This window comes from Halichoerus grypus, chromosome 2, assembly GCF_964656455.1.
Source record: "Halichoerus grypus chromosome 2, mHalGry1.hap1.1, whole genome shotgun sequence".
Taxonomy (NCBI): Eukaryota; Metazoa; Chordata; class Mammalia; order Carnivora; family Phocidae; genus Halichoerus; species Halichoerus grypus.
In genome coordinates, this window is record NC_135713.1 from 97,310,412 (window position 1) to 97,320,894 (window position 10,483).

The 10,483-nt window shown below is 42.0% G+C and overlaps 2 long non-coding RNA genes across 3 annotated transcripts in view; one reads left to right on the forward strand and one right to left on the reverse strand.

The window, feature by feature from the left end:
- Nucleotides 1-4,917, forward strand: part of LOC118528377 (uncharacterized) — a 105,838-nt gene extending 100,921 nt beyond the window's left edge. The window contains exon 3 of the long non-coding RNA XR_004913608.2: nt 3,957-4,917. This is a non-coding gene — a long non-coding RNA (uncharacterized LOC118528377). The remainder of the gene's footprint in view (nt 1-3,956) is intronic.
- The window catches only part of LOC144381122 (uncharacterized), a 325,453-nt gene that overhangs the window by 10,162 nt on the left and 304,808 nt on the right, over nt 1-10,483 (reverse strand). The window lies entirely within an intron of this gene.

The window sequence follows — 10,483 nt, forward strand, 5'->3', positions numbered from 1 at the left end:
AAAAGGTAACTTAATAAATTAATGGTGTTGGAATGATTTCCAAGTAGAAAAAAGTTCAACTAGATTCCTTCCTCATACCATACAGAAAAATAAATTCAAGAAACACAGTTATAAAACAATTAGAAGAAAACAGAGAATTTCTTCACTACCTCAAAAGGAAGAAGGGTTTCTTTAAAGTGGCAAAAGTGTATCTTATAAAGAAAAAGATGTATAGATTTGACTATATTGAACTAAAAACTCCTATACGACAGAAGACAGAAATGGGGCCAGAGGTAAGAAGTGGTGTGGAGAATTTGTACCAGATATAATGGCCAGAAGATGAATGTCTAAACCATATTTTAAAAAAGAAAATACTTCGAAGAAAATAGAAGCTACTTTAAAAATGAGCAAAGAGAAGAGAAAGGTAATTCAAATCAGACCAAATCTAAATGGCTAATAAACTTATTAAAAAAACCTTCTCTACCTTACAAGTAATCAGCAAAATGCAAATAAAGACAAGGAGATACCACTTCACATGCAACAATCTGGCAAAATTAAGAAGACTGATGGTATATAATATTCATGAAGAATACACAAATTACATTAGCGATTTAATATAGTTTATTAGTTCATTAGTATAACCAATGATCAAGAGCAATCAGTAGTTTTTAGTAAAACCTTCGATGCATATAATCTACTCAGCATGTCTATTTCTAGGTTCTCTTGTTTGTAGGGGTGAAGAATTGAAAACAACCAAGTGTCTAGCCAATTAAGAATGGGCATGCTTTTCAAAATACTTAGCCATAAAGTAGGTCTAGGCACCAATCAGTCAGAACACATGCTGGCCATAGACTCAAGCAGAGTCCTACCAGGGGATGGCAGGCTCTGGGTACAGTATTTGTACAACAGGGATGGCTGTACGGTAAAGATGCCTGAGCAGTAGGCTCAAGTAATGTAGACTAGAAGTCAAGGGTAGGGGCTCTGGATTCAACTCCTCTGGGGTTGAATTCTGGATCTGTTGCTTATTGGCTGTGAAACCTTGGGCAAATTCCTTGTCTGTTCCTTTAGTTTCGTCATTGTGTCCAGCAGGGCTTATAACAACCCTTCCACATGGATTTGTTATGAAGATTAAGGAAGCTAATACATAAAAACTCCTAGAACACTTCCCCATATGCTTATTGAGTAAGCACTAAATATATATAGTAGGAAAACGGAAATGAATAAATAGAATGCACTGTATGTTTATATAACAGGATATCACATAGCAATTAAAATGACTGAACTTCATGCATTAACCTAATGGAGCTCAAAAAACATGCTGGGTGAAAAAAACCCTGCAAAAACAACTTATTTATGGATGCATATCAGAAGTTAAAATGGAAAGGTATGGACCAGGAGGATACCCACCAAATTGATATTGATTATCTCTGGGGAGCCCTCGGGGTACAAAATGGATTTCAACTAATTTTTTTTTTAATCTAAAAGAAAAAAATTCTCAAGCAAAATGACAAAAATTCAACATTTGTTAATTCTGAGTTGTGGCTAAACATTTGTAATATTCTCTGAACTTTTCTGTACTTTAAATTTCTGTTTAAAAAGACATGGAAAAATATGGGGCCAGGTGTCAGAGATCTGAGTGCTAGTACCAGTTTTCCTCTAACTAGCTACATGATTTTGAGCCAATCACTTAAATCTTTCAAGATCTTCGTTTCCTCCTCTGAAAAATCAAGTTAATACTTTTTACCTCGGCGGGGGGGGGGGGGGGGGGTTGTTTTTGAGAAATAAATGATATTTGTGGGAAGTTCTATAAATGCCAAAGCTCTATTCCCATGTTCATTAAAATAAAATTGGGTTGTTGGCTTGATAATTCCTAAGACCTCCCTAACTCTGCTGGCATAAGTCTAGTAGAGGTGTTTTGAGGAAGAAGCAGGGTAATGTATACAAAGCTATTAGGTTGGGAGCCAGCAGCTGGCTTGTAGCAGAGACTGCTAGATGCCAACTCAACACTGAGTCTCCCCTTTTCCTCACCAGTAGAGCTTTGAATTTTTTCTGGGTGTGATGTGCCTAGATAAAGAGATATATTTCCTAGTCTCCTGTGAGTAGGAGTTGTTGATTGGGCTTCTAGAAATGTTTAAGAATGCTGCCTCAGCTGGGAGTGGTTTCCTTTTGCCCTTTTTCTAACCTCCCTTTTCTGTCTCAGAAAGTAAAGATGGTGGCTGGCATTCCGACAGCCATCTTGAATCATGAGGTCACCTTGAAGATGCAAGGCATGTGCTAAGTCTGATGGAGAAGAAAGGTAGAAAGTGTCTGGGTCCCTGATGACTGTGGAGCTGCCATTACAGCCTTGGGCTGCCCACTTCAGGACCTCTTTTACATGCAGAAAATAAACGTGTATATTGATGTCACTTATTTGGGCTTCTGCTATATGCAGCTGAACCTAATCTGACCTGATATTGCTTTCGTTATTCTGAAGATGTTTGCTTCCCTCCAATGCATTTTGGTTTTGTTTTAAAGATTTTATTTATTTATTTGACAGAGAGAGCACAAGCAGGGGGAATAGTAGAGGGAAAGGGAGAAGCAGGCTCCCCGCCAAGCAGGGAGCCCGATGCATGGCTCGATCCCAGGACCCTGGGATCATGACCTGAGCCGAAGGTAGATGCTTAACCATCTGAGCCACCCAGGCGACCCCGATGCGTTTTGGATAGGTAAGCTAGTAAAGAGGAAAATAATGGTACAACACCCATCCTTCTGGTATATGGATGGAGAGGAAGCCCTCCATTACTCTCCCCATTCCTCACTCACCTGTCTCTTTGCTATGAAATCTCTCAAGGGTGTGCCTCCAGAGGAGACAAAGCTCAGGGAAGGCTCTGCCCTGTGCCAGGCCCCGTGTACTCTCCCACTAGACCATCCTTGTCCTGTTAGTGAGTGGGGAGGAGCCCTTCTCCCAGGAGTCTGAGGTGGCCAGTGTTTTATTTGTTGCTCCTGGTCAGAACCAAGAGTAAGACAATAGGAGACAAAATAGCTCTCCCTGGAAGTGGAACGGAGAAGAGAGACTATGATTACAGGTTCATTTTTGTCAACTCTTACACTTCTGTGATCCAAAGCTTTCTGTGACCTGATTCTGGAAATTGAAATATGCACCCTCTAGGGAGAATATTATGCCAGCTATAAAGGAATACTAATCAGTACTAACCAGTAGGCAAGACCTCAGCCATACTCAGGACTTATGGAGAGCTAGATTATCATTTTTTAATGTAGGAGGAAGAAGAAAGAGAGATGCAAGATGTTCCCCTAAGTGTTAGTAATAAAGCTATTAGGTTGGGAGCCAGCACCTGGCTTGTAGCAGAGACTGCTAGATGCCAAGTCAACACTGAGTCCATCAGCTCTTTGGAGCTATGTGTAACATGCAAGGTCCCCAGTGAGAAGTTCTCTGGAACTTAATGTGATAGCTCCAGCAGTTTTACCCAAGATACAGAGCTTGGTGAGGAAGTACATTTAAAAAGTAAGAAAAAAGAAGGAAAGAGAGAAAGATAGGCAGAGGGAGAGAGAGAGAAACAGTGAGGAAGAAAGAAAGGAAGAAGGAAAGAAAAGAGAAGAGACAAGAAGAAAAGAAAAAAGGATAAATTTGGATAAATTTTCTCTACCTCCTTGAATCAAATGGAAGCCCTTTGTTGGCATAGGTTTAGTGGTTCAATGATGTTCAAAGGGTGACTTCCTTGAATTCGGGAGAGAGTGCAGGAGAGGTGAGTTTGTTCTCACTAGAGCAGTGGGACCCTCAGCATGTCTTCTCTGCATCTGTGCATGGTCAGGGAATTCTAAGTCATGTCCTTAGGGGTGCCACAGAATCTGTGGTGCTCACCTTCAGGAGGTAACCTGAGCCTTGTCCCTAGCCTCATCTGGGTTCTAATCCATTTTCTGCCATTTGTGCCATGAGCAAGCCACTGAGCTTCATGTCATCTGTTTTTCCTCATTTCCAGATACTGGGATCAGAACCCCTCGTGTGAACAGTTGTTGGGAAGCAGGAAGGAGCCATTGTGAGTGGAAATGCCTGGTGGAGGGCTTCACACAGAGCATCGCCTCCATAATGTGACTCCTGCCCACTACCTTTCCTCCTTACTCTGGTCATGTATTATTGCAGATGCCTGGAGCTGCCCCAACTGAGATGATCCCCAAGGCTGGGGTCATGGGTCATGGGGTCATGGGTCATGGCAGAGGCATATAAAGGTGGGGCCGTGCAAGAGGTCCACCCCGATGCCAGCAACAGGGGGTGTAAATGCCTGAAGAATTTAAAAACAATTATAAAACCAGCTAAAATGGGATTTGCTTTTCATTACCACCACGTGCTCCTGTTTCTAAATAATGTCATGATAACATATCTTCCCTGAAAACAGTTTTTAATGATCTAAATTTGAAGCAATAGCTGTGGTTATTGTTGGGTTTTAATGCTATGTGTAAGCTTCAAATCAGCACATTTTTATTATGTTTCCTTCAATACACATTATATTTTATATGAAAGTGAATTCAGAGAATTCCTAGTTTTGTGGGAATAAGCTACACGCTTTTATTTCACGAACAAGTTCGTAAAGGTTTGGAATCATTTAAGCTTACATCACACAGGGACTGTTTCCCTGACGCCATTGTACGGCACATTCCTGCATTTAAACACTAGATTTGAGGTAAATGATCACTGCAAAAGGTAAAGAAACGGAATTTGGGTTACATCCTTTCTGTCATTCTCTGTGAGCATTTTGAGTATTTATCTCTGTTTGAAATATGAAACAATGACATTAGTAGACCTGGGGTAGCATGTTGTTGTTAAGTGTAAATTTTAGTTCATATGTGAAATATCTTACTGAATGTGTGCTCTTCTTTTACATTATGATTGTTTTTAAATGAAAGAATGAATCCAGTAAATAAAATGTCACCACAATGATATAATTTCATAGTTATCTGACTTGTACTTTTTGCAGACATTTTGATTTTATTAAAATTTACTTAGAAGTTACTGGATGATTCTTTACAGAAAATAATATTATAGTGTCTTGTAAAGAAAGGATCAAAGTTCAGACTAAGTTGGAGATAAAATTCTTGAATAAAAAGTGCTTTTTTCCTTTTATGCACATACAGTATTTTTTTTTTTTTTTTTTACTGGCAAATTATACATACAAAGTGTAAAGGAACATTTTCAGTGCCTCTGAAATTTTCACTGGCTTTTCTGGCCATGCTATTTTTAATTTTATTTCAAGATTTTGATGAAAATGATTTTGTTGAGTAGATGGGAGATGTTAACAATGATCTGCCTGGGGCATTAAATACACAAGATAAGCCAGTGATCCCGGTCTCCCTGTCCTGAGTGCGGAACACCAAGGTGGCAAGTGGGGGCCAAAACCACAGGGCTTCCCAGCTGCTGGAAGAGAAAACTTTTTCTTGGTTCAGGGCACTGGTTTTTCAGTCCTGTGGGCTCTAACCTTAAGGAAAATAGCAATAGCAGTAGTCAAAACAAATAGCTTCTCCAGGCATCAGGCGGATATTTCCATCATTTTCTTTCCCAAAAGGCCCAGACTCAGACTTCCTTTGGTCTATTTCAGACACTCGAACAGTCTCACCTTCAAACCCGCCCACTGGGCAATCTATGCAGGAGGGCGTGGCCACTGCATGACCCTTTCTCTGTGAAATTCCTTGATTGCTCCCTCTTGTCCTGTGCTGGGCTTTTTTTCTAATGCCCCTTTGACACTGAATTAAACTTTAATTCTGTCTGGGGTGGAAGCTCTGGGTTGGGTTGTACAGCCCTGCTGTACCAGCGATGAGACCGTCTGGGAGTTAATTATGCTGTAACTCTTACTGCTCAGAGCTCATTCATTCCCTACCTCCTCAGCTCCTTCCCTTTACAGCTGTTTAGTTATTTGCAGCTGAAGCTGCTCATCGCCTGAAAGAGTCCCCTAGGACTCAACTGCGCATGAAACAATAACCGGAGCTCTTTCTGCCCCTGCTATAAATGTTCCCTTTTCCTGGAGATGTTTCTTTGGATGAGAAAAGCCTGGATTTGCACGCAGTCGGGTGAGTGCCCTCTGTCCAGCTGAACTGGGCCAGGCCAGGGCAATGCACTGAGTCACTGGCATGCAGCAGCTGGTCTACCTCCTGCCTGCCATTAACATAGGTGAACACAAATCCACATCAAACCTTCCTTTTTTAAAGGCCATGCTTACAGCCCATTAGTAGTTAGGGCGAGTGAGAACAAGGCTTTCGGTGGCAAGTATGCAATCCATCGTAGTAATTAAATGGGTTTAAGTACAGCACTAATCTGGAGAGGCACAAAGAGTTCCATTTTGACATCCCAAATGTTAAAAAAATGAACAAAGGCAAGGAAAGTTCCTGTCCCCTGCCTCCTGCTGTCTCCCTCTCAGTCTATCTCTGCTTCCAGCACCTCTCTCCATCTCTTTTCCTCTGGTTCTGGATCTCTTGGATTCTCATTCTCCGTATACCCCTCTCTTTGTTTTTCCAGCAGATTCCTTTCTCTTTTTACAAAATCCTTCTTCCTCAATATAACATTACAACATCTAATGACTTAAGTAAAATCTTCCAGAAATGAAAACCAAACCAAGCCAAACCTCACCCCACTGCCCCTGCTCTCAGCACCCTGCCCCTTATTTTAGGCATCCTGCCAACTCTAGCCAGAGTAATGCACTTGCTCTGTGGTTAGATTTTTCATCAAGATTTCAGAGAAGTCCTGGTACTGACTTACATCTCCCTTGCTCCCTCCTTTGGTTCAAGCTTTTAGGTTCATGGGCAAAATTTCAAGCCACTCAGCTGATTATATCAGTCCCCGCCCCACCCAACCTGAGCTTCCCCGTCAAGTGCTGCTGATCTCTGGTGCTTACAAAAGAAGTGGCCCAAAGCACATCTCCAGCTCTGAGCATATCATTTCTACCTGTACTCTGGGATGTTTCATAGACCCTAGAACTGATGTGCTGGGGTGCCAGGGCTACTAGACTCATTTCACACAGCCTCACGAAGCAGCTGCCTGTGGAGGGCCCCGGCTGCTGTTGAGTACCCAGAGCAGCGGTGCCCACCACTTTAGGACAGGAAATGAAGAAGGGGACCACATCCAACTGCCGCCACAGGGGGGACTGAAGAAGGCAGGGTGTAATTACCTTTGATGTACCTCTCTGCCTCCCCAACATCAAGGAAGTTTATGAAGTCCTCCTGATTTAAAAAAATAAAAAAATCGTATATGGTCCTAATGCCAGGCAAACCTGGATTACAGAAACAGCTTTAAAATCTGCCTCTGGAGAAGGGATGACCCCAGGAAGGAGAAGACAGCCCCTGTGAACCACATTCCTGAAGGCCCTGCTTCAGGCAGACAAGACAAAGCAGGAATTTAGCATTTTCAAAAAAAACACCGGAGCAACTTATTTTCCGTAAACATATATTTTATGCGACAGTATAAAATGGTATACCAGAGGAAGGGTATTTTTGTTGCCATTCTACTAAAGCAGCAAGTTTTGTATTGATGCAGGGGGCTTCCCTACTAATAAATGACTTCGTGAGGGGCCCTTCTGTCCTTTGAAATGGACGTCTTCCTTCCATCAGGAAGACGATGTCTGCATTTTTTTTATGACATTTCTTAACCAGGAATTTCTGTGCTCATTTTTTTCCCTTTACCTCTTTAAAAAATTATTAAATATAGCATACTTATAGAAAAGTGCATAAAATATTAATGTACAGCCTAACAAAGAATGAAGATGAAGTCACCTCGATCCATTGCGAGGAATGGCTCATCATCACAACCCAGAAGCCCTCACGTTACTTTTCCCCCAGCCCTCTCATCTCTCTGTGGAGGCTTCTCTGTTCTGGCTTTTAGGGTGACCACAGCTGTCCTTTTCTTTACAGTGTGACCCCCTATATATCCTTAAATACTATAGTTTAGTTTTGCCTGCTCTGAATTTTACAAAGAAAATCCCAGAGGGTATATTATTTTGTGTCTTGGCCTCTTTCACTCCACATTGATTATAAGCTTCATTAATGTTAAGTATACCCCTAGTTTATTTGTTTCCACTGTCATGTAGTATCCCACTGTATGAAGATACCACAATTTACCCACTCCCACTGGCTATTTTCTGCTACGAACATTTGTGTTTGTCTCCTGGTGCACTGGTTTCTCTAGGGGTTTTATCTAGTCTTGATGATAATTAATCTGGAAATCTTGAAAAGATCAGGAGGAGTTTATAAGTTACCTACAAGAAAAAGGACATTCCGGGCACAGGGAATAGGGTGTATAAAAGCAGAGAAGAGTGCAACCACGTGGTATATTGGGGGAACCACAATCCTGTATTATCGGGGTGTGAGTTCCCGATATGAACAGGGCTATGTTCCAGTGCACATTTATAATATAGGGTAACAGACACATTTTGAGTCATCACCTTCACCGTGCTGGACATGCAGTCTAATTAGAGTGGAACCATGTAGTTGGACCCAATTGTTGTGGGGCTGAGATCAATTCTGGACAGCCTTGTATGCTAGGGATCATCACATTTTAAATGGCAGATGACATTCATCTTGTAGTCAGGTCTGAGCTGGCAAGTAGGTGCCAAGAGGACTACGTTTTGAAGAACCTGAGGCCGGAAAGCCTTGACTGACAGCGTGGAGCTCCTGTGTCACGGAGTTGCTGACTTGTACCCAAATGGCTCTCTCTCAGCCGCTGGGGCCCTCTGCAGGGGCCCGCCACAGTCCAGCTCATGCTGGTCCGTATATTGATTGCGTTCTTACATGTACAGTGCTGCTCTCATCACCACAGTTGTCACTATAAACGACGGCATAAACCTTCTGTGTGCCTGGGAAGCACAGCTGCTGGGGCCAACAAAATTTAACTCCCCTTAGTTTTCAGATGACAGAGCCAGGAGATACTGAAGGGCAAGGTCTGACTTGAGGAGTGGTAAGACAAGGAGCTTTGAACTTCAGGTGCTGTCGTTAGAACCACCACAGTTGTCATAGATGAAAATGAACAGTAACTTAGGTTTTGAGTCTCTCTCTCTTCAGCCAAAATGATCACAACATTCTGTCCCACAAGCTGAAATGGTCCAGTATTTACAGCAGGCTGGTTTGATTCATGACTCTAACAATGTCAGTTGTGTGGTATTAAAAATAAGCCCTCTGAATTAGAGCAAGGCTTCGCCTCAGGTAACCTGGGTATGGAATGTGTGTGCATCAGAGTCCGTGACCAGCAAGAAACAGGTTTATGTGCTAAACTCATATTATCAATGGGTTATGGGTGCACGTGTGGAAGACAAAGATGAGTTTCCTCATGAAATGGCCATATTCTGAGTGTTGCCTCAGCAGTGGGAGGCAGATGGGTGGGCAGACCACAGTCACGTGAGATGGTGTACAGTCAACCTAACGGATCTCCGACTTAATACAGAGAGACAAGAAACTCGATGCTTCCAATGCCATATGAGCACATTTAAGAGGAGCTCCTGTTTGCCTGTGGTAGAAAAAATGACCACAAAACATTTTCACACTGACACGGAGGCCGAAAATCCCAGGAGAAACCATTCTTTGTTGTGTGAACTTGGATGGGTTCTTTGCTGTCACTGAATTTCAGGTTGCTCCTCTGTAAAATGAGAAAAATACTTCGCAGTACCCTTAGGTGGATCTAATCAAATGAGATTATGTATATAAAAGTCATCTGTAAATAATATAGCACCGTACAATATTAGGTATTATTATTATTATTACCTCGTAAGGTTATTGCAAGGTTCCAAAGAGATCATGTACTTGAAATCAGTTGGAAAAATCTGGAAGAGTACAAGTGTAAGGTGGTAGTTGAAGTAATAGTATCAAGGCTTTTAGTTATGGGTGGCTAGAGGTCCTGCGAGAAGTATGTGAAAGAGGGTATAAGAGCATTGTGGAAATAAAAAGTTCAGAGCATTTTTTCAAATGGGAGATGAGCCCTGGAATTTTCCAGAACAGAAGCATCAATGTCAGTGGAGCTGTGAACAGGTTAGAAGTCATCGTTCAGCTGAGTCCATGTGGTGTTTTATATTTAATAGGCATTTTTGGTTATAAGAAAGAGAGACTGACTCAGGTTACAAGGAAGAAATGGAGATTCCTTGATGGATACATGTAGATAGAGATTTGTACCACACCTCATGGGAAATTGCAAAGAGCCAAGTCTCATGGAGAATGGAATGCATAGCAGGAACTGGGTTATGTAGGATGAAAAGCAACTGTAGGAACTGGATTATCTTGTTGCCCTAGAGCGACAGGGGTTTTCTAATTTTCCACTGTTCATGTCCCTACACAACCAAGTAGCTCATCTTCTCCTCGGTATGTCACTTGGTTTCTGCTTTCTAGTACTCCATCTAGACTGACCTCAGCTCCTGCCTACCCATGGTTTCTCTTGCCTGTGGCTTCTGCTGGTCTAGGTTCCTGCTGATGGTCTCTCAGCTTCTGTTTCTTTCCCACCTTCCAACTCATGAATCTCTCTCTTTAATTCACATTTAGACTC